The 23,820-nt window shown below is 42.1% G+C and overlaps 1 protein-coding gene across 5 annotated transcripts in view; it reads left to right on the plus strand.

Moving 5' to 3' along the window:
- Positions 1-73: 73 nt before the first annotated feature.
- Positions 74-23,820, plus strand: part of pag1 (phosphoprotein membrane anchor with glycosphingolipid microdomains 1) — a 167,218-nt gene continuing 143,471 nt past the window's right edge. For 3 of the 5 annotated variants that reach the window (XM_072252973.1, XM_072253038.1, XM_072253004.1), the window contains exon 1: positions 146-352. The gene's annotated coding sequence lies outside the window, so the exon portion shown is untranslated. The other 2 variants (XM_072252993.1, XM_072252983.1) reach the window with 2 other exon arrangements.

Below are 23,820 nucleotides of genomic sequence, written 5' to 3' on the forward strand. Positions count from 1 at the left end.
GTGCAATTATCCCTTCGCTTTTCAGACACCACTCTTTTTGGGGGGGGTCCCTGGGGGTGCGCAGGCGCAGTCGTGCTCTTCCCAGCTGTTTGCAGCGGGTTGTGTCTGGTCCAATGTGTGGGCGGAGCAGCAGGGAGGTAAGAAAGGCAGCTGGAGGCAGGCAGACTCGCTGCTGAGCAAAGCTCTGTGAGAACTGCATAGGGAAAACAAGCCCGCTATTCTCTCCGTTACAGCGTTGCAATCTACTGCTTCATATTTGTGCAGCACCTAAGCCACTAGTGCCTTTAATTTCCAACAACTCGGGTTGAGGAACCGCTGTGCGAATTAGAGGACTCGTTCGACATTTTTCGTGGCAAGTTTTCCCTTTTATAATTTTCGGCAGCTGGATTTGCAAAATATAGATGAAATAATTGGGACATATCACAGGGAATAGTATCTAAAACGAATCATTAATTTCTCATGCCGAAGGCAGTTTTCAGATGTTGATGTACAGTATAGGGCTGTGTAATACTTTGTTGCTTGAGGGATACAATGAAGAAGGCTGATGTGGTATAACACGGTTAAAATCATTAAAATAGTACATGACTACCTATGTGCTTGATCTGTTTTAGTTCAGTTTCAATCTTTTCCAGTAAATGGAAGTGTCTGACTTCGCGCAGTGAAGGAAATACATTAGTGCTGCACGCATTTATCGAAAAAAAAATTGTTCTTCATTAGAACCGTCACAGTTGCCTATGTGACTTGGATTCAAATCTGTAAATTGTGTCGAGTTGCGAGTTGTGTGATGCACTACGCGTTTCGTTTAATTGTTCTCCGAGATAATTTCGTGACGGTATTTTCAAACGTTAATAAGAAGTTGTAATTAAAGCCTAACAGTCTCGGAAGCAAATATAATTTAAGATTCCTCTAATCGCGTGCAAATTACTCGTTTTTTTTTGTCGTGTATACCCCGAACCAAATGTGAGGTTTTTATTATGCTTCGGTTTACAAAGCACGTTGTCATGCCTGGTGAATTTGAATTTAGGATTCTTGAATACTGCATAGACAATGCCAAATCTAATTAACTTTTATACGATTTTGATCGATTGCATGCGAATGTGATAGTTTACTGTAACAAATCAAATATTTGGTTAGATAATTTTTAACTAATCTTGGAAATGAACGTTCACAATGCAGTTTTGTGTTAATCTAGTTACGTACGGTGGTGCCAACCTAGTTTAAAGAGTCCTTAATAAACAGGATAACTAAACAGCTTCAAGCGTCTGGGTGGATGGCACTTGGATTTGTTACACATATAATTATGTGATGGAGATTCCCGGTCCAGGAACAGGAGGCCTTTCTTTTTGCTTCTAACATAGTTGTTAAAGCTTCTAAGAGATCAAGGTGTTGTTTTGAGCAAGATAAACTTCCAACCAATATTCTTTGTTCAGCTTCTTTCATAAATGGGAGCCAGACTTCAGCTGGCAAGCAATAATCTGTCTGAAGTTTAAAGGACAGCTTTTCAAGCAAATGCACTGACCCACAGCACCTGGACTGAATTCTCAAGAGTTATAGTGTAAGAATACAGATTTCTTTACAGTAATTGGGCTTGTTTCAAACCAGACAATGTGGCTAAGTTATTTAGTCAAAGGGAGCTTGCTGACCAGATTAATACCATCACTTAGCACATCAAATAGCTGATTTGTTAATAGTGGGAATTTGGGAACTCTGAAGTCACCCAAATGGCAGAAAAACAGTATAAGTGTAGAGAGTAGTCAGGCTTGTTAGGAATGATGCAGGAACATCAAAAAGATGACATAAAGATGGGGGTGGGGAATCCATATCTATGCCTTTGATTTTTGCGATGAACAATTTGATGTGTCTTTTTCGCTTATTGGAATTTTGCCTGTGTTTTGGAAATCCTTTGCATTTTAGAAATTGTTTGTAAAACTCAAAAGTTTTTCTATCTAATGAAAGAGTACCAGAGTTTTAAATGTATTTTGTTTTGTCAGATTTTAATCATATATCACTAGAAATAAGCTGTGTTTAAACTATTTTGTTAGCTGGAAATATTCCCATCCATGGCAGAGAAGGGGAACCCACCACTCAATAGCAGGTATTGTTTAAAATACAAAGGAAATTTATTGTCAAAGTACATATATGTCACTATGTATAACACTGAAATTCATTTTCTTGTGGGCATACTCAATAAATTTGGAGAATAACAACCATAACGGAATCAATGAAAGATTATAATCAATTCAACCAGTGTGCAGAAGACAACAAACTGGCAAATACAAAAAGATAGATATAGTATTTAAATAATAATAAATAAGCAATAAATATTGAGAACATGAGATGAAGAGTACTTGAAAGTGGGTCCATTGGATGTGGAAGAATTTCAGTGACAGGGCAAGTGAAGTTATTCCCTTCAATTCAACAGCCTGATAGTTGAGGAGTAGTAGCTGTTCCTGATCCTGGTGCTGTGAGTCCTGATACTCCTGTACCATCTTCCTGATAGCAGCAGTGAGAAGAGAGCATGTCCTGGGGTGGGGGGGGGGCGGTGGTTAAACTTGCTGTGGAGGATAAACAGGGAAGTGAACTAGTCTTTGAAGAACAGGTAGATACAGTATATTCAGCGAGTTATACCCATAGCTATCTGTATCAGATAAGGCATAAGGTATTTGTTTGAGGTTAGAACTTTGAGACTGGCAAACCCAAACATTATGCTACTTGGTGACAGAGGAACATTTGTATGTTTGTTCATGGTTGCATGCCAGTGGAATAAGCATACAGGGGTGCTGTGATTGCAGATGATTGCTTTTTACCCAATCAAGTGCATATTGTTTCCCAACAGAGCAATTGCATCACTCCTATTGCACCCTGCTTGTTTTCTACTGACTCATGCTGAAGGGTCATTGACAGTAGCCAATTAACATTAAATATTTTTTGAGATATAGAAGGAAATTGGAGCAGTCAACAGAGCCTCACAGAGCTATAAAGAGGAAGTCTACCCAGACAGCATACCGAGTCAGGAATTAATGCTGTTTCCTGGAGCTGAGGCATTGGTGTTAATACTGCACCACTATTCTGCCATTTCAGGATTTACCTTCCATTTGAATGGCACTTATTATTGCATGCTGTAATAGTAACAAAATATGTTTATAGAATGGTCTATTTGGAGAAAGGAAAGTTGGTTCCGAAGTTGTAGAAGGGTAAACTGTTAGGGCTTTTTTGAGGTTAGCACATAGAGCAAATAACTTCAGAAGCTAAATTCAGCCACCGATCTTCAAATCTGAATATGGACTGTAGATTAAATTTAAAATGCAGCTTTGAACAATGGGTTCTTAAGAGCCATGAATTACGGTTAGCGAGACCAGACAATGCGGATTAAAATTAATTTGATGGCTGTGGTATGGATGCGAAGTGGGAGGCACGAAAGTTGTGTGTATTTCAGAGGAATCATTGTGGATGCATTGTAAATATGAAATTATCTTTTGATCTTTAGCACATAAAATGTCAAGCGTACCTCTTCCTCCGAGAGGAGTCTCAATATGATACCTGCTGTGTCCCTTTTTATCAAATAAAGAGACTGCTTCATATCTACCAGTACTTTTTGGTGATTTTGTTCATGCGACAATATGTGTGGGCTCATCCGGGATATAGAATTTCTCATTAGTGGTATAATGCAGAGTAACTATGCAAATCTCTTTGATATGCAAATTAAATATTGTTCTGTGTAACGTTCCAAGTTTTTAGGACTGATTATTTCTTGCCTCATATTTCTCTGTCTTGGTTTTATTTTTAATAACCACTATCTCCTGCAAATGTAGTTCATTTGTTATACTTGTCACATTGTAATTTCAACATCAATGTTCTTACTAGTTTTTATATTCTAAATGAAAAATGTTTGCCTAGTTATATAAAAATGGAAGTTATTGGAAATTAGCTTTTCACAAATTCTTCCACCAGAAAATTTTGAGAATGTCATCTCGCTTTGGTCCTCAATCAATTTTAAATGTTTCTATTAAAGATTTGTGATATCATTAAATTACAATCTATTTTCTTTCCTGACTAATGTCTTGTTGTGTTGTTGGTCACCTAGGTTATCAAAGATCAAAAGATACTTAAAGCAAAGTGTATTGATATGCTAGGGCATTTTCAAATTAAGGAGGTAGAGTTCAGTCTCTTAAAGAGCATTAAAGTGGATAAGTCCCCAGGGCCTGTGGGATGTACCTCAGGTTGTTGAGAGAGACAAGAGAAGAGATTGTCCACCCTAGACACAGGCAAGGTCTTGGAGGACTGACGAGTAGCTATTGTTCCATTATTCAAGAAAGGAACTAGGCATCATCCTGGAAACTATAGACCAGTGAGTCTCATGTCAGTGGTATGGAAGTTTCAGGAAATAATCCTTAGGAATAGGATTTCTGGACACTTGGGAAACCATGGCCTAATTAGGGAGAGCCAGCATAGCTGTGAGTGGGGCAAGTCATGTCTCACCAACTTGATTATGTTTGTTAACAAGGAGACGAGGGTGATTAGTGAAGGTAGAGCTGTGGATGTTACCTACGTGGATTTTGGTAAGGTGTTTGACAAGGTCATTCATGGGAGGCTCATCTAGAAAATTAAGATACATAGGATCCATGCTGTTTGGATTCAGAGCTGACTTGCCCATAGAAGACAGAGGGTAGTGGTTGAAGGGACTTGTTCTAGTTAGAGGTTTGTGATGATTAGTGGTGGTCTGCAGGGATTTGCACCTTTGCCGTTTGTGATGTATATAAAAGACCCGGATGAAAATAAACTGTTTGGTAGGTTAGTAAGTTTGCAGGTGATACAAAGCCTGGTGTTGTTGGATAGCGTTGAAGACTGGCAAAGAATACAGCTGGATATAGATCAATTGTAGATATGGGCAGAGAAATGGCAGATGGAGCCTGGACTAATGTGCCCCTTGGTCGGTCAAATGTAAAGGGACAGTACAGTGTTAAGAGCAAGAGCCTTGGCTCTTGCAGAGTGGCGGGAAGTGTAAAGGGATTTTGGGGTCCAAATTCAGATCTCCCTTAAAGTGGCTGCACAGGTTGATAGGATGGTTAAGAAGGCATATAGAAGAAGAGAAGAAGAAAGCCCTTAAATCCGAGTGGAGTCATCGGGACGCTGTCATGACGGCGTTTCTTTTTAAGCAGGCTTTATTATTTTTACGAGGCCGAGTTGCTAGTTCGGCACTCAACCCAGCACGGATGGAAAGCATGCAAGGGAACCAGCTGGATTCGAATTCGGGATCCGTCGCTCCGAAGTCCGGCACTGATGCCACTACGCCACCAGCCGGCCAAGAAGGCATATGGCATACTTTTATTAGTCAAGGCATTGAGTTCAAAAGTCAGGAACTTATGTTCCAGCTTTATGAAACTGTAGCTAGGCCACATCTGGTGCATTGCATAGAGTTCTGGTCATCACATCATAGGAAGGTTGTCAAGACCTTGGAGATGGTGCAGAAGAGTTTTACCAGGATGCTGCCTGGATTAGAGGACGTGCTATAACGAGAGGTTGGACAAACTTGGTTTGTTTTCTCTGGAGCAGCAGAGGGTGAGGAGAGATCTGATAGGGGCTGATAAGATTGAGAGGTATAGATGGAGTAGACAGTATCTTTTTAAAATCATTTTACTTTATTTTATTGAGATACAGCATGGGATTGGCCCTTCCAGCCTTTTGAGCCATGCTGTCCCATCCAGCAATCCTCCAATTTAGTTCCAGCCTAATCGTAAGACAATCTATAAAGACCAATTAAACTATCAACTGATACGTCTTTGGACTGTGGGAGAAAATTGGAGCACCCGGAGGAAACCCACGTGGTGACGAGGAGAACGTGCAAACTCCTTACAGGCAGAGGCAGTAATTCCCAGGGTTGAAGTATTTAATACTAGAGACCATGCATTTATGGTGAGGGGTGATTTCAAAGGAGATGCGAGGGGCAAGTTTTTTATACAGAGAGAACGGAGGGTGCCTGGAATGTGCTGCTGGGGTGGTGTTAGAGGCAGATACATTAGGGACTTCTACTAGATGGTGAGGTAGGCACATAAATATGAAGAAAATGGAAGAATATAGACATTGTATAGGCAGAGGGTTTTAGTTTAGTTGGCATTTGATTACTAATTTAATAATTTTGGCACAATGTTGTGGATCAAAGGGCCTGTTCCTGTGCTGTACTGTCCATGTTCTATGACTTATTTTGGAAGTAGTTCCTCTTGGAGACAAACCCCTTCAGCTATTTTAGCTGCATGTTCTTTCCTTGATTTAGGCCCACACCTTAGAGTATTCCATTAAATCTAGTTCCTTGCCTGTGTTTTTGGTTACATATCCTGTTGTTTCCTTCTATAATGCAGCGTCTATCTACATGGGGTGAGAGGAGAGGCATTCCTTATATGGAAATGCTGCACTGAGGAGGAAATCCTGAAAAACAGCATTGAAAAGTTGGCAGGCCCAACTCTGGCAGGTCAGGCAAAGCTTGGCTTTCTTAAGGGGATGCACACCTTATAGTTTAGTTCAGTCCCATCTCCTCGAAAACAACTTGAAATTATACAATTTTAATGAAGAAAAATGTCTCAAATTCATCTCAAATTCAAAATCATTGTCATGCAAAATTTGTCATCAAACTACATGATCTATTAGGATGTGAGGGTTTTTTTTTTGCAAGCTGTGCAGAAGATATGGAGAGTCCACCGAGGGATATAGATAGGTTAAGTGAGGGGGCAAAGGTCTGGCACATGGAGTACAATGTTGGTAAATGCGAGGTCATCCACTTTGGAAGGGGAAATGAAAGAGCAGATTATTATGTAATGGTAAAAAAATTGCAACATGCTGCTGTGCAGAGAGACTTGTGCATAAATCATGAAAGATTGGTTTGCAGGTGCAGCAGGCTATCGGGAAGGCAAGTGAAATGTTGGCCTTCATTGCTAGCGGGATTGAATTGAAGAACAGGGAGGTTATGCTGTAACTGTACAGGGTACTGGTGAGGCCATACCTGGAGTACTGCGTGCAGTTCTGGTCTCCTAACTTGAGGACGGATATACTGGCTTTGGAGGCAATGCAGAGGAGGTTCACTAGGTTGATTCCAGAGATGAGGGAGTTAGACTATGAGGAGAGATTGAGGAGCCTGGGACTGTACTCACTGGAATTCAGAAGAATGAGAGGAGATCTTATAGAAACATATAAAACTATGAAAGGAATAGATAAGATGGTAACAGGAAAGTTGTTTCCACTGGTAGGTGAGACTAGAACTAGGGGACAAAGCCTCAAGATTTGGGGGAGTAGATTTGGGACAGAGATGAACTTTCCCCAGAGAGTGATGAATCTGTGAGATTCTCTGCCTGATGAAGCAGCGGAGGCTACCTCAGTAAATATATTTAAGACAAGGTTGGATAGATTTTTGCATAGTAAGGGAATTGAGGGTTATGGGGAAAAGGCAGGTAGGTGGAGACGAGTCCATGCCCAGATCATCCATGATCTTATTGAATGGTGGAGCAGGCTCGACGGGCCAGATAGCCTACTCCTGCTCCTATTTCTTATTATTGTGTTCTTGCTTAATATTCCTTCCATATTGAGAGGACTCCAACATACAGAAAAAAATGTGTCCTTTATTGTACCATTAATAAGTTTTAATGATTTACCTAATCTTTGCTTAAAATTATTTAATATAGTGTTTAATGCTTGGCATTTCCAATATTTTTACATGAAGTTCCCAACGGGGGGTGATTAAAGCAAAAATAAATACATTAAGCATATCTTTGACAGGGGGAAAATAAACTGTATCACTGAATGTTTCTCACTGCTATTCTGCCTTTGAAAGAAATTCACAATGTAATCTTGTTTCTTAAATTTAATTGTCAAGTTCCAAGCTGAAGTGAAAAAGGAATACAATGATGTGGTGGGTGTGTGATGCAGGGGGATGAAAGGAAACTCTAGCTTAGAGCAGCTGATGTAATGTTAATTCCCATGCCATTTCTGGTGTTTGAGAGGATCAAAGGATTTGGAAATGGAAAAACAAGAAATGATGCTAGAAATCTGAAATAAAAATAGAGGATGCTGGAATCGCAGGGCAGATTAAGTAGAATCAGTGGAAAGAGAAACAGTTGAAAGTTTTGGGTCTGGGATACCTCGCCAGTTCAGGACCTGGAACTCTACTGTTTCTCATTCCACAGATGTCGCCAGAATGATTCCAGCATTTTCTGTTTTACAGAGGATTTGGAGGGGTTGCTTAGGGAGGCTATCACTTCTGATGTGCAAGATCAGAATTAAGTGGCAGTAAAACAAGCTGATGTCAGGACTATTTCTTTCAGGTACTAGAAAAATGTCTTCCTCAAAGGTTCATTTTACTGTCAAAGTATGTACGTGTAATATTTGTTTTCGCCAGATAGCCATTAAATACAGAAAGACCATGGGTGGTGATGAAAGAAAAGGCATCAACTCCCTCCCCCACCCCCCCAACCCCCACAAGCATGAAAAAAACGGCCTGGTCAGCTGACAATTTTAAAAGTGAATTGAACTAAAATTTGTTTTTTAAGAATATAAAAAAAGCTCTCCAGCATGTGGTGAAAACTGCCCAGCGGATTATCAGCACCCAATTGCCCACCATTGAGAACATCTGCCATAAACGCTGCCTGGGCAGGGCGAAAAGAATTATCAGGGATGCATCTCACCCTAACTGTGGGCTTTTTACTCTCTTCCCATCTGATAGGCGCTACAGTAGTCTCCGCTCCCGCACCAGCAGGCACAGGAAGAGCTTCTTCCCTGAGGCTGTGACCCTGCTGAACCTCTCATCACGGCGCTAAGCAGTATTGCATCCCTATTGTACTGTCTCAGTACTTTTATATTTGTGGGCTGTAGCACTTTTTATTCGCAGTTATTTTGTAAATAACACTATTCTTTGCATTTCTGGTCAGATGCTAACTGCATTTCATTGGCTTTGTATCTGTACTTGACACAATGACAATAAAGTTGAATATAATCTAATCTAAAGGGGCAAGGAACATCTTTTATAATTGCTAGGTTTGAGTGGCTGAATGTTCCATACCTGTTCGGTATGCCAATCCCTATAATTTTGTGTATTTTTGCCATTTTCAAAACCCCACTGGATGAGCGGTCTAATGGGTTGTTCAAGTAATGTTGATACATACCTTACTGCTCAGGATGGTGCAGAGCGAAGAGGAGTGGACACTACTGGAAATATCAAAGCCATTCAATGTCCCCTGGAGGGATCATTCCCTTTTCGAATCCTGTTGTGATTTGTGGCCTCGCGGTGGACAAGTCAGGGCTTAACCCATCCAAAAAGGAGTTTGGGTTGGAAGGTGAAGTTGAGGAGAAGCTTGCCACATTTCTGGAATGATGAGGGTGAGAGGAATGTCGGAACGGGAACAGATGTTCTCAAGTGCCTTGTGGAGGAAATTACCAACAGAACCACAATGAGCACTGGTATGGAGGAAGCATTGTATAAGCAGCGGCAATGGAAACAGTGGAAGTACGGACAAGGCTGCTGCCAGGAGTCATATGGGGACCACTTGTTGCCAACGTCTCCCTAGAGAAGCTTAGGAAGAGAAGGATTATGCATATTCTTATCCTCGTATGGTTGTGCTGCTGCAATCTACTGCTTCATCATTAATGTGCAGATCTCATTGGAAGCTGCTTCCTGAGCCATTTCACTTGTAGTTTCTACAATAGGTGGTCTCTGCCTCCCTGCCTCTGAAGTGCTTTTTTCCATGGCTCGAGCTGATGGATGCCTGAAGCTGTGCCTTAAGGTCACATGCTTTCCCAAATACTGACTTGTGGTTTTGCTTCTGTCCTGGCCAGACATAATTGGTTATATATTGGTTATAGACCACTTTACAGTCACAGGAATCATGGTTTCCCATTTCTGACTCTGGCGGTTAGCTTGTTTCCTATAATTTTAAATAAACCTCTGTATATCAGTTACCAGGTGCCAATGGAGAAAACGTGCCTGATAAACCCATTCGTATAGCTTTGCCAGATAAATTTGCATCTGCAGCTTGTGCTGATGTAAGCACCTTCACATTTGTCAGTACTGTATCCCTTCCATCCATTCTTTCTGACTTCAGAAAAGTAAAGAGCTGTGTCAGAAGCGGGAGGCCTGTATCCATAAACCAACCTACAAAAGTGTTCCAAATTTGTGTTGTTTTGACAAGTCCTTCAGACTTGTAATCCCCAGTTAATGCTTCTGCTATCTTGATGTGAGGATTGAAATCCTAACTGAAATACTTTGGTCAGTGCAGGTTTGTGGCATGCGTCTAGCTTAAATTATTTTTTCAAGTTGAGTATCAGTTGTTTTATCGCAAAGGCAACAGGTCTGCTGATGCTGCATCAGTTTTGAATCCCAATTCTGAACTACATTCTGTGTTTCAGCATTGCTATCCATTGCCTTTATGGTGTATTAACCCAGCAGAATATGTCCAAACTGATCCAACCCCTATTTCCACCCCCATCAGCCCCCTCCACACTGGAGTTCCTAAGCATTTTATTGCACCCCATTTGTGCCTGCACCAAACCTAATCTGAACCCTTAGTTTCATTTTGGGGAATCCTAATCACTTAATTGCCAGAAATGCCTTTTAGTTTTCTATCTTGCCACCATACAAAAACTTAACGCAGTCTACAGCCTGGGAACTCTGTGTGACCCATCCTTATTGCCAATGTGGTGTATCATATTATGCTTGTCCACAACTGAGAATCCCTTTCATGCATTTGCTCAAGAGTGGCAAAGGTATCAAGTATACACAATGGTGAAGAGTGACTGCAGGAAAAGCAGTGTTTTAATAATTAACCATGTAACATGGTCCTTCTTGTGATAGTGATCTCGTCATTTTTTAAAACATATTCTCATGTAATAGATACACAGCATTTTGGTACCTAAGAACCATAAGATAATTTTCAAGAGCTGTCTTTGCCTGAGGAGAATTTATCTTCTGGGCCAGGGAGCTGGGCGTGCTTTCTAAGCACAAGAGATTCTGCCGATTAAGAAGAGCTTGGGTAACGCAAGCAAAATGCTGGAGGAACGCAGGAAGGCAGGTAGCATCCATGGAAGGGAGTAAACAGCTGACCTTTTGGGCTGACACCCTTCATCAGGACTGGAAAGGAATGGGCAGATGCCAGGTTAAGAAGGTGGGGTGAAGGGAAGAACAACAAGCTGGTAGGTTGAGACCAGGTGAAGGGGAAGGTTGGTAGGTGGGTTAAAGTATGAAACTGGGAAGTGATAAGTGGGAGAGGGAAGAGGTTGAGAAGAAGGAGTCTAATAGGAGAGGGACAGTGTGCCATGGAAGAGGGGGTGCGCTCCAGAGGGAGGAAATAGGCTGATGAGAAGAGAAGGGGTGAGGAACCAAAATGGGAATGGAAAAAGAGGTGGGGGAAGTTAGAGTAATTGATGTTCATGCCTTCTGGTCTGAGACTAACGAGATGGAAAATGCAGGAGCAACATCTCCGTTTGAGTGTGGCCTCAGCATGGCAGTAGAGGGGACCATGGACAGACATGTGAGAATGGGAAGTTGAACTGAAATGGGTAACCACAAGGAGAGTCTGTCTTTTGAAATAGCCCCTAATCTACGTCGGGTCTCACCGATGCAGAGGAGGCGGCTCCAGGAGCATGTGAGAAAGTAACTCAAAGACTTGTAAGTGAGGCATTCCTTCACTTGGAAGGACTGTTTTTGTCCTTGACTGGTGGTGGAGGTTGGGGTGGGGGGAGGTGTCTGGGCAGGTGTAGCACTTGTCATGCTTACAGGGATAAGGTAGCAGGAGGTAGATCAGAAGGAAGGGACGAGTGGACAAGGACATCACACACTTCCCCTCTTTACGTTCTTGCATCTTTACAGGAAAGATGTAAATAAAGTTGAAAGAATACAGAGAAAATTTGCAAGTCTGTTGCCAGGTCTGGAGGGCCTGGGTTATAAGGAAAGATTGAATAGGTTAGGACCTTATTAATAATATTGAGAGGTACAGATAGAGTAAATGCAAGCGGGTTTTTTTTCTGCTGAGGTTGGGAGGGACTACAACCACAGGTCATGGGTTAAGGGTGAAAGGGGAACCTGAGGGGAACATGAGGGAAAACTACTTCTCTTAGAGGGTCATGAGAGTGTGAAATGAGCTGCCAGCACAATCGGTGCATGTGAGCTCAATTTCAATGTTTAAGACAAGTTTGGATAGGTACTTGGATGGTAAGAGTATGGGGGTGGGTTGTGGTCCCTGGGAATAGACAGTTTAAGTCGTCTTTGGGAGTAGATAGTTTAAATGGTTTAGCATGGACTAGATGGGCCGTAGGGCCTGTTTCTGTTCTATACTTTTCTGACTCCTGAAAAAAACACTGTTCATTGCACTTTTGGCTTTATTTGGGAATATCTTGTCCACAAATGAGCTTGTCTCCAATTCTCAAAAATCTGTGGGAGAGGTTCACTGTATTAGCATGTGTTGGATATACACTGCATGTCAACTGATATTTCCAACCTGGGGTCCACGAACACCTTTATGGTATTGGTCCATGGCATAAAAAATGCTTCTAGTGAAAAGCCAAAAAAAAAGAAATGTTACTCATACTTTAATGTTATTCATTTAAGTAAGACTTTGTAGTCGAATTAGAGGGTGTGAGACATGCTACATTTTTAGCACTTGTAAATGGTGTTAAGTCTTGAATTTTAGTAAATTCTTGCAGTCCCAATTTACATTTATGGTGCAAAATGCAATAATGCTAACACGAGGAATTCTGCAGATGCTGGAAATTCAAGCCACACACATCAAAGTTGCTGGTGAACGCAGCAGGCCAGACAGCATCTCTAGGAAGAGGTACAGTCGACGTTTCGGGCTGAGACCCTTCGTCAGGACTAACTGAAGGAAGAGCTAGTAAAAGATTTGAAAGTGGGAGGGGGAGATCCAAAATGATAGGAGAAGACAGGAGGGGGAGGGATGGAGCCAAGAGCTGGACGGTTGATTGGCAAAAGGGATATGAGAGGATCATGATCACCTGTCCAGCTCTTGGCTCCATTCCTCCCCCTCCTGTCTTCTCCTATCATTTTGGATCTCCTCCTCCCCCTCCCACTTTCAAATCTCTTACTAGCTATTCCTTCAGTTAGTCCTGACGAAGGGTCTCGGCCCGAAACGTCGACTGTACCTCTTCCTAGAGATGCTGCCTGGCCTGCTGCGTTCACCAGCAACTTTGATGCAATAGTGCTATTGTTCGACATTATTTTACCCAGTTAATGTTGATTGCTATTTTGGAGACATTTTTACCTCCGTACAAACTTATGTAGGTGGAACTGGAGGTAACTTTGTCCAAGAAGCTCAGTAGCTGTTTACTAACAATCGTATCAATTGTTGAATAGAATTAGCACTTGCAACTTTTAATTAAAATTAATTAAAGAAACATACTGTGTTTCTGAGTTAAAGACACTCAAGATATGGATAGATAGATAGATATACTTTATTAATCCCGAGGGAAATTTGGTTTTGTTACAGCCGCACCAACCAAGAATAGAGCGTAAATATAGCAATACAAAAAACCCCTAACAAATAAACAACAAAATGCAAACCATGCCAGATGGAAAATAAGTCCAGGACCAGTCTATTGGCTCAGGGTGTCCGACCCTACATGGGAGAAGCTGCACGTTCGATAGCCACAGGCAGGAACGACCTCCAGTGCCGCCAAGTGTTGTATCACGGTGGAATGTGGCCGAAGTCCAACAGTAAAAAGTTCAATATCCAGTCTGCAAACACGTTCCTCAATCGTAATATGCCCCGGATTGCACCATCCGTTGTTAGCCAGAACAGTAAGCACCCAACTCCTTTACGCTTACCGCTCTTAGTGCACTTCCGGTCAGCCGGAATGGTATTACCCACCGAACTCTTCTTCTCCAAAAGTCTCTGTTGTCTTGACCCGGTCCTCTTTCCTCGGCTTTGTGATCCCCCTCTGTGTGTTTTCCTCCGGATTTCAGCAGGTGTGTCCACCACTCTGTTCGCTAAGCCGGCCAGTCTTTGCTGGTCCGTGGAGTACACAATGCGACTTTGCTTCTGTCCCACGTGTCGGGATGTAACCATTTCCAGCGCTAAAGAAAACCCAAGTAAAACTCTCTCTACCAGCATGTTAGAGGGGGTGCAGCTTCGACGTGCTACCGTGAGAAAAAAAATACAAAAAAGTGTAAAAACAAATAGTTTTATTTGTGCTTGTAAGAACAGTGGAAAGGGTTGATATAACTTCTAACACAATATCATTAAAAAAAACCTACTCATTCAGTAAGTCTGAATTGCAGTTCCCCTTGGTGAGGCATATGTGACTCTAACGTGGAAAGAATTTGGATAATGTCTGCAAAAGCTAGTTAAAGGACTGCAGTGTGCCCTGGGCGAAATGAAGAAATCATGTTCCTGATCCTTGCAGTATGTCAAGCTGAAACCTTGTAACAGGTCAGACGAGGAATGGCTGGAAGATTTTGCAGCATCAGAAGATAATGCTTATTCATTCAAGGAACTTCTATGATATTTTGCTCACTTTGCTTTAGGTTTTGACTTCATTTGAATGTATATTTATGGTACTTAATAGATGCAATAAGACCTTGCAGTTTCTTTTTTTTTAATCCTTTTCCTATAATTGACTCTCATATTCAACATAGTAAAGAGCGAATAATTAACTTGATTAGCAACAGGGCTCTGTGTAACTAGTTTGTGCCAGTGGCGTAGTGGTATCCAGACAAGATGTCCCAGGTTCAAATCTGGCCAGCTCCTTGCATGCTTTTCATCTGAGCTGGATTGGGTGTTGAGCTAGCAATTCGATCTCGTAAAACAGACAAATGTTTAAGAAACAGCAAGGTTGCTACCCAATGCACCAAACAAGGCGTGGGGTGGAACTGTATATAACTGACAAAGTTACCTGGTTGTCATGTTGAAAGACAATGTTAATTCTGGCTTCATGTTTTATTCTCTACTATTATATTTCTATCTACTCAATCTAATTGCCATTGTTTTAATGGAAATTTACACTTATTTATAGACAGACATTTACTGAGTGTGTAATTTGATTAATAATCTGTGATGAGAACCTTTTAAAATTCCATTTTTCTTGATTTGAATTTTTTTTAAGCGGCCATTGTTTTGAACGATTATCCTCAGTCTGAATATTCTATGGCTAGAAAAAAAATCAGTAAACTATATTGCACAAATATGTTCATTTATCATTTCTCCCATCATTGTACATCAATAACATTGGCTCATGAATTTGGACTGTCGGCACTTGTAATAACATCAAGCTAAATTGTATACTGTTTGCTTAGAATTTGTATCTGGCAACTCCAGTCTGTAACTTCAGTGTGCAGAAATGTTTCCCAAGAGCTGAAGGTTCAGTGCACTGAAGCTGGGCGTAAAGGGATTTCTGTCTGTGTACCAGCATTGGATGCAGCAGGTATTTGCCAGTTTCTGATGGTGGCTGTGACCATCTGATAAAGTTGGAGAACGTGTATTAAGTTGCAGAGTATGTAGTATTTTAGCTGAAGTTCTGCAGAACAAATTGTGGCAAAGATGTAGCAGCTGGAGAAATGAGTGCATCTCATTCAATGGGACAACTTCTAGTTATGCCTTGTGACCCCTGACTACTTCCGGACAGCAGATAGTAAGCAGAGTTTTAAAAATAGTTGAAGTGCAGCTGATGTGAATCTGAAAACCTGGTTCAATGTAAGTAACCCACAAGTTCCACAATGTTTTAAAATCAGAAAAGTATCTGGTTTCAGCTGCAAACATCTATATAAACATTGTAGAATAAATGCCTCTTGCATCCCACTGTGTACAGTTTATTAGGTGGTAAGTGCAAACCATGTTTCCATAACTTACACTGAAAACATGGACATTTCCAGCCCCTGCCCTCCTTTACAGATGATACTAGCACCAAACTTAATTTCTTTCCTATTTGCTTCTCAAGTGCTCTTTTTTTGTTGCTGGGTCTGAGGGACCTGAGTTATAAAGAAATATTGAATAGGATAGGACTTCATTCCTTGGAATTCCGGATTTGATCAGGGACCTCGAGGTAAAGGAGCCATTAGGAGGTAGTGACCATAATATAAGTTTTAATCTACAATTTGAAAGGGAGAAGGGAAACTCGGAAGTGTCAGTATTACAGTTGAACAAAGGGAACTATGGTGCTATGAGGGAGGAGCTGGCCCAAGTTCAATGGAACAATACCCTAGCAGGGATGACAGTGAAACAGCAATGGCAAGTGTTTCTGGGAATAATGCGGAAGGTGCAGGATCAGTTCGTTCCAAAGAGGAAGAAAGATCCTAAGGGGAGTAAGGGGAGGCCGTGGCTGACAAGGGAAGTAATGGACAGTATAAAAATAAAGGAGAAGAAGTATAACATAGCAAAGACGAGTGGGAAGCCGGAGTATTGGGAAACTTTTAAAGAGCAACAGAAGGTAACTAAAAAGGCAATATGCGGAGAAAAATGAGGTACGAAGGTAAACTAGCCAAGGATATAAAGGAGGATAGTAAAAGCTTCTTCAGGTATGTGAAAAGGAAAAAAATAGTTAAGACCAAAATTGGGCCCTTGAAGAGAGAAGCGGATGAATTTATTATGGGGAACAAGGAAATGGCAGACGAGTTGAACAGGTACTTTGGATCTGTCTTCACTAGGGAAGACACAAACAATCTCCCAGATGTAATAGTGGCCAAAGGACCTAGGGTAATGGATGAATTGAAGGAAATTTATATTAAGCAGGAAATGGTGTTGGATAGACTGCTGGGTCTGAAGGCTGATAAGTCCCCGGGACCTGATGGTCTGCATCCCAAGGTACTTAAGGAGGTGGCTTCAGAAATCGTGGACGCATTGGTAATCATCTTCCAATGTTCTATAGATTCAGGATCAGTTCCTGTGGATTGGAGGGTGGCTAATGTTGTCCCTCTCTTCAAGAAGAGAGGAAGAGAGGAAACAGGAAATTATAGACCGGTTAGCCTGACGTTGGTGGTGGGAAAGATACTGTAGTCAATTATAAAAGATGAAATTATGACACATCTGGATAGCAGTAACAGGATCGGTCCAAGTCAGCATGGATTTACGAAGGGGAAATCGTGCTTGACTAATCTTATGGAATTTTTTGAGGATGTAACTATGAAAATGGACAAGGGAGAGCCAGTGGATGTAGTGTACCTGGACTTTAAGAAAGCCTTTGATAAAGTCCCACATAGGAGATTAGTGGGCAAAATTAGGGCACATGGTATTGGGGGCAGAGTACTGACATGGATTGAAAATTGGCTGGCTGACAGGAGACGAAGAGTAGCGATTAATGGGTCCCTTTTGGAATGGCAGGCGGTGACCAGTGGGGTACCGCAGGGTTCAGTGCTGGGACCGCAGCTGTTTACAATATATATTAATGATTTAGATGAGGGAATTAAAAGTAACATTAGCAAATTTGCCGATGACACAAAACTGGGTGGCACTGTGAAATGTGAGGAGGATGTTATAAGAATGCAGGGTGATTTGGACAGGCTGGGTGAGTAGGCAGATGCATGGCAGATGCAGTTTAATGTGGATAAATGTGAGATTATCCACTTTGGTGGCAAGAACAGGAAGGCAGATTATTATCTAAATGGAGTCAAGTTAGGAAAAGGGGAAGCACAACGAGATCTAGGTGTTCTTGTACATCAGTCACTGAAAGCAAGCATGCAAGTACAGCAGGCAGTGAAGAAAGATAATGGCATGCTAGCCTTCATAACAAGGGGAATTGAGTATAAGAGCAAAGAGGTCCTTTTGCAGCTGTACAGAGCCCCGGTGAGACCACACCTGGAGTACTGTGCGCAGTTTTGGTCTCCAAATTTGAGGAAGGACATTCTTGCTATTGAGGGAGTGCAGCGTAGGTTCACAAGGTTAATTCCTGGGATGGCAGGACTGTCATATGTCGAAAGATTGGAGCGACTGGGCTTGTATACTCTGGAATTTAGAAGGCTGAGAGGGGATTTTATTGAAACATATAAGATTATTAAGAGATTGGACATGCTGGAGGCAGGAAGCATGTTCCCGCTGATGGGTGAGTCCAGAACCAGAGGCCACAGTTTAAGAATAAGGGGTAAACCATTTAGAATGGAGTTGAGGAAAAAACTTTTTCACCCAGAGAGTGGTGGGTATATGGAGTGCTCTGCCCCAGAAGGCTGTGGAGGCCAAGTCTCTGGATGTTTTCAAGAACGAGATGGATAGAGCTCTTACAGATAGCGGAATCAAAGATTATAGGGATAAGGCAGGAACTGGATACTGATTGTGGATGATCAGCCATGATCACAGTGAATGGCGGTGCTGGCTCAAAGGGCCAAATGGCCTACTCCTGCACCTATTGTCTGTTGTCTATAACATAAAAGACTGAGAGGAGATTTGATACAGATATACAAAATTGAAGGGTATAGATAGGGTAAGTGCAAGCCAGTTTACTCCACTGAGGTCAGGTGGGGCTATCACCAGAGGTCATGGGTTAAGGGTGAAAGGAGAGAAGTTTAAGGGGAATATGAGGGGAAACTTCCACACTCTCACCACCTTCTGAGTGAAGAACAAGCTGCCAATGCAAGTGGTGCATATGAGCTCATTTTTTTTTAATGTTTAAGAGAAATTTGGATATGTATATGGATAGTAGGGGTATGGAGGAATATGGTCCAGGTGTAGATTGATGAGAGTAAGTAGTTTGTGGTTTGGCACAGACTAGACGGGCCAAATGGCCTGTTTCAGTGCTGTACTTTTCTATGACTCTATTACCCTTCATTTTACTTTTTTCTCTTCCACCGTCAATCAATTTCCCCTGATTTTTGTTCTGATATACACTGTTGATGACCATTTGTTTTACCACTCAGGCCTTAATTTGGATACTGATCATACCATTCCCAACTCTACTCAACCACCCCCCCACCCCCCCATCCCCTTTCCTTGTTAACTGTTTTGATTCAATGTCTGGTCACTATTGTTCAGTGACTTGTAGACCAGAACAAAGCAATACGTTAGGAACATAGAATAGTACAGCACATTACAGGCCCTTCGGCCCACAATGTTGTGCCATCTGTCAAACCCTGCCTCCCATATAAACCCCACCTGAAACTCCTCCATATACCTGTCTAGTAGTCTCTTAAACTTCACTAGTGTATCTGCCTCCACCACTGACTCAGGCAGTGCATTCCACGCACCAACCACTCTCTGAGTAAAAAAAACCTTCCTCTAATATCCCCCTTGAACTTCCCACCCCTTACCTTAAAACCATGTCCTCTTAAGTATTGAGCAGTGGTGCCCTGGGGAAGAGGCACTGGCTATCCACTCTATCTATTCCTCTTAATATCTTGTACACCTCTATCATGTCTCCTCTCATCCTCCTTCTCTCCAAAGAGTAAAGCTCTAGCTCCCTTAATCTCTGATCATAATCCACACTCTCTAAACCAGGCAGCGTCCTGGTAAATCTTCTCTTTACCCTTCCCAATGCTTCCACATCCTTTCTATAGTGAGGCGACCAGAACCGGACACAGTACTTCAAGTGTGGCCTAACCAGAGTTTTACAGAGTTGCATCATTACATCATGACTCTTAAACTCTAACCCTCAACTTATGAAAACTAACAGCCCCATAAGCTTTCTTAACTGTGTTAGGAAGTAGAATTTAAGTATTTTTCTTTATGGCATGTATGTAGCTGATAGGTTAGCTGGTCGCTTTCCCTGTTGCCGGTATCCACGATGTGACTGATACAGTACATTAAATGATTTTTTTTTTTGTAGTCTTTCAATTTGGTCAGGTCTCACTTCTTATTTCGGAACAGACTTGGCGCTCAGGGCTGCCCCTACCAATTGTGTGTACATTGATAGTAAATAGTTTCTCAGTAAGTTACATGCTGCAAACCTGACAGCAATGGACATAATGAAGGTCCTGATCTGAATGACAAGGTGGTATCAGTGTCACAAGACTGGAAATCTAGAGCTACACACACAATGTGCTGGAGGAGCTCAGCAAGTCAGGCAGTATCTATGGATACTGGAAATAAACAGTTGATGTTTTGGGCCAAGACAGAGGCTCTAACTTCTTCCCCCTTCCTTTCCAGTCCTGATGAAGGGTCTTGGCCCGAAATGTCGACTGCTTATTCCCATCCATAGATGCTGCCTGACCTACTGAACTCCTCCAGCACATAGATGGTATCAGTGAACTGAGACAAAAGTAGGGTCCAGGAGTACTGATTGGCAATTCTTCTTTCTATATATTTACAGTATGTCAGCAAGACTGATATTTTGTGTGATATTAACCAATAGCTGCTGTTCCTAAGAGCGGGAATCCTGTGGTGTTCCAAGTTCCAAGATTTCGATGATATGTCAATAAGATGTTTGCAAGTCAGAAAGGTGTAGAATATAAAGGGCAATTGCTGTGTACTGTATGCTTTCTTCCTTCCTGCCCTGTCCTTAATGAATCTTATCTATTTCTATGTGATGAAGATTGTGGATTTGGGAAGAAGTTTTGAGCTGTAGTGCTATGCCTGGTGTCGGGCAAGTGAATATTTAAGGTCAAGACAGGGTGCCAATCAAGTGAGCTTCTCTGACCTGAAGTAGTTTTGCTGAAATAGTTTGCTTCTGGGCAAATGGAGAGCATATTTCAACCTTTTAGATGGGTGAAAGGCTTGTTGACAGTTGGTAGTTGGCCTGCTGGGTTTCTAGTCTGGCTTTAGTTTTTACCTCCTAAATTTGCACACTGTGCTTTGTTTTGTAAAGGAATATTCATGGTGACACCTCCTTACATTGGCTACCCAGTTCTCTCCCCACCCCCCCATCTTTTCACAATTGTATGTAGAAGGGTAGGAGGACTTCTATAAGGTTAGGGTTTGATCTGAGCCGTAGACATAGGTTTGTAGCTTTGGCTAACTAGTATGAATTGAATTTGTGAAACCAAAAAGTGACGGTGTATACCAGGGGTTCCCAACCTTTACTATGCCATGGACCAAATGACATTAAACCAGGAGTCCACAGACCCCCAGTTAGGAACCCCAGTTGTACACTCTGAGGTGCTGGAAAGGCGGAGCACCAGCTTTGAATTGTCATGGAGGAAATTGATGTGAAGGAGAGAATGGATTCCTGAGCCAGCTGTCAGTCATTTGGCAGAATATCTCATCGGCAGAGTTTACAAACAAGCACTAAACCTTACCCGGCTATAAGTAGGAGCTCTTTTCATCATATCCTTGTGCATAGTCACAGTTTCACTTCCACCATACCACTGACTTCAGCTTCAGTACAAATGAGACCATTATCCACCTTCTTGTGGACTATGTGTTTGCCAAAAACTTCTGAAAAGGACTGCTTTGGTCCTACTGAAGTTCATTCTTTGATCTATGGGCTCTTCCCAATGAAGAAGATCGTCAACATGGTGAAAGGCATACTTTAATCTGTCTTAAACTTGTTGGTCTTCCTGTGTAAGGAGATGTCATCTGCTGACATGCTGAGAGAGAGAGAGAGAGATACTAAATCTGGGTGCAGCCACTACAAAGGCTTTGTGCGGAAGGTGCACAAGTAGGTGCTGCCACTGATGGTCTGGGTTCTGCTTAGCAGCCTCTCAAAAGTTTCTCAAGTGCACTGCCTTAAGAAAGCAACACAGGTGCTGATGCATTGTAAGAAATGTTTGGAATCATTTTTTCAATGAACGTAGAGAATGATGTGTACTGTAATCCATATTTTTGAATTTGAGAAAATCGGAGGTGAGTTGAGAAAGCAATTAAAATGTACAGATGGGGAAATATCAAAGCCTAGTTAGGTGTGTTGGGGTTGAGGGCAGATGATGTCATGTAAATGTGAAAGATTGAATAAGCTCCGCTAGGTGTGTGGTTAATTTTAATCTGAAGTGCTATATATTGTATGAAAACATTTTGGTAACCTTAGTAATGAATATCATTATCTTTTGCATCTTTTCATATATGAAACTTGTTTGAAGTAGCGAATGAAAGAACAACATCTTGCAGGTCAGGAGCCATCTGAAAGCTGCAAGTCTCATCAAGAATGAGTCATTGTTTAAAGTAGTGAGTAAGAGGGTGACATCTTGCAGGTCAGGAGCCATCTGAAAGCTGCAAGTCTCATCAAGAATGAGTCATTGTTTAAAGTAGTGAGTAAGAGGGTGACATCTTGCAGGGCGGGAGCCATTTGTGAGCTTCAAATCTCACCAGGGCTGAGTTTTATTTGAGCCAAGGGAGGTGCAAGAGGAGCAGGGGTGGGTTTGGCAAATGCAGGCAGAGGGTCTAAGTAAGTTGTTTTTTTTTATATCTCTTTGACTATTAGTACGTAAATAGTGTGCTGAGAATGGGTCTAAAGTTGGTAATGTGTTCTTTGTGTGAGATGTGGGAACTTCAGGAGACCTCCAGTTCCTTGATAACTCCATCGGCATGGTGTATCGAGCGGCAGCTCCTCAGATACTGTGTTAAGGAACTGGAGTTGCAGCTTGACCTGTGGGTCAAATGGGAGACTGAGGTGATGGGAGCTGCAGGAAGGTAATCACCCCGAAGTTGCAAGGGGGACGTACCAGGAGAGGGGAAAGGAATAGACTGCCAGTGCAGATTACTCCTGTGGCTGTTCCCCTCCAATAGTAAGTACACAGCTTTGGATAATGGTGGGAGGATAGGGGTGGGGACCTACCATGGAGAAGCCACAGCGGCCGGATCTGTGGCACTGAGCCAGGCTCTGTGGCTCAAAAGGGAAGGGGGAAGAAAAGGAGTGTGGTAGTGATAGGAGATTCCATAGTTAGAAGAGCAGACAGGAGATTCTGTGGATGTGATAAAGACATCTGGATGGTATTGGGCCTCCCTGCTGCCAGGTTTGGGGATGTCTTGGATCCAGTCACAGCATTCTAAAGGGGGGGGGGGTGAACAGCTGGAAGTTGTGGTACATATTGGTACCAATGACGTGGGTCAGAAATGGGAGGAGGTCCTGAAGAGAGAATACAGGGAATTGGGTAGAAAGCTGAAAAGCAGGATCTTCAGGGTGGATATCTCTAGATTGCTGCCTGTGCCATATGCCAGTGAGGGTAAGGAAAGAGTAATTTGGCAGATAAATGCATGGCTGAAGAATTTGTGCAGGAGGCAGGTTTTCAGATTTCTGAATAATTGGAATCTCTACTGGGGAAGGTATGACTTGTACAAAAAGAATGGGTTACAGCTGATCTTGAGGGGTCCAATATCCTTGTGGGCAGATTTGCTAGAGCTGTTGGGGTGGGTTTAAACTAATTTGGCAGGGGGATAGGAACTGGAGTGACGGTGCTGGGGATGGGGCTGTTGGTATACAAGTAGATACGGTGTTTTAGAGAGACTAAGGAAGAGCAGGCAGATAGAGGGATGAGTTGAAATGTTACATGGGGGCAAAATTGAAAAGAGTGAATACAGGACTGAAGTTGTTACATTTGATTGCATGCAGTATATGGAATAAGGTGGACAAACTTGAAGCACGGTTAGAGATTGGCAGGTATGAAGTTTTGGGCATCAGTGAGATGTGGCTGGGAGAAGATCATAGTGGGTGCTTAATATCCAAGGATGGATATTGTATCAAAAGGACAGGTAGGTAGACAGAGAGGGGAGGTATCTCTGTTGGTAAAAAGTGAAATCACATCTTTGGAAAGAGGTGACATAGCATCAGAAGATTTAGAATCCTTCTGGGTAGAGTTAAGAAACTGTTGGTGTAAGAAGGCCCTGATGGGAGTCATATACAGGTCTCTGAATAGTAGCCAGGATGTGGGATACAAATTACAATGGCGATAGAAAGGCATGTCGAATGGGCAGTGTTATGATAGTCATGGGGGAGTTCAACATGCAGGTAGATTGGGGAAGTTTGGTTGTTGCTGGATCC

The sequence above is a fragment of the Mobula birostris genome, chromosome 1 (genome assembly GCF_030028105.1).
Source record: "Mobula birostris isolate sMobBir1 chromosome 1, sMobBir1.hap1, whole genome shotgun sequence".
NCBI lineage: Eukaryota > Metazoa > Chordata > Chondrichthyes > Myliobatiformes > Myliobatidae > Mobula > Mobula birostris.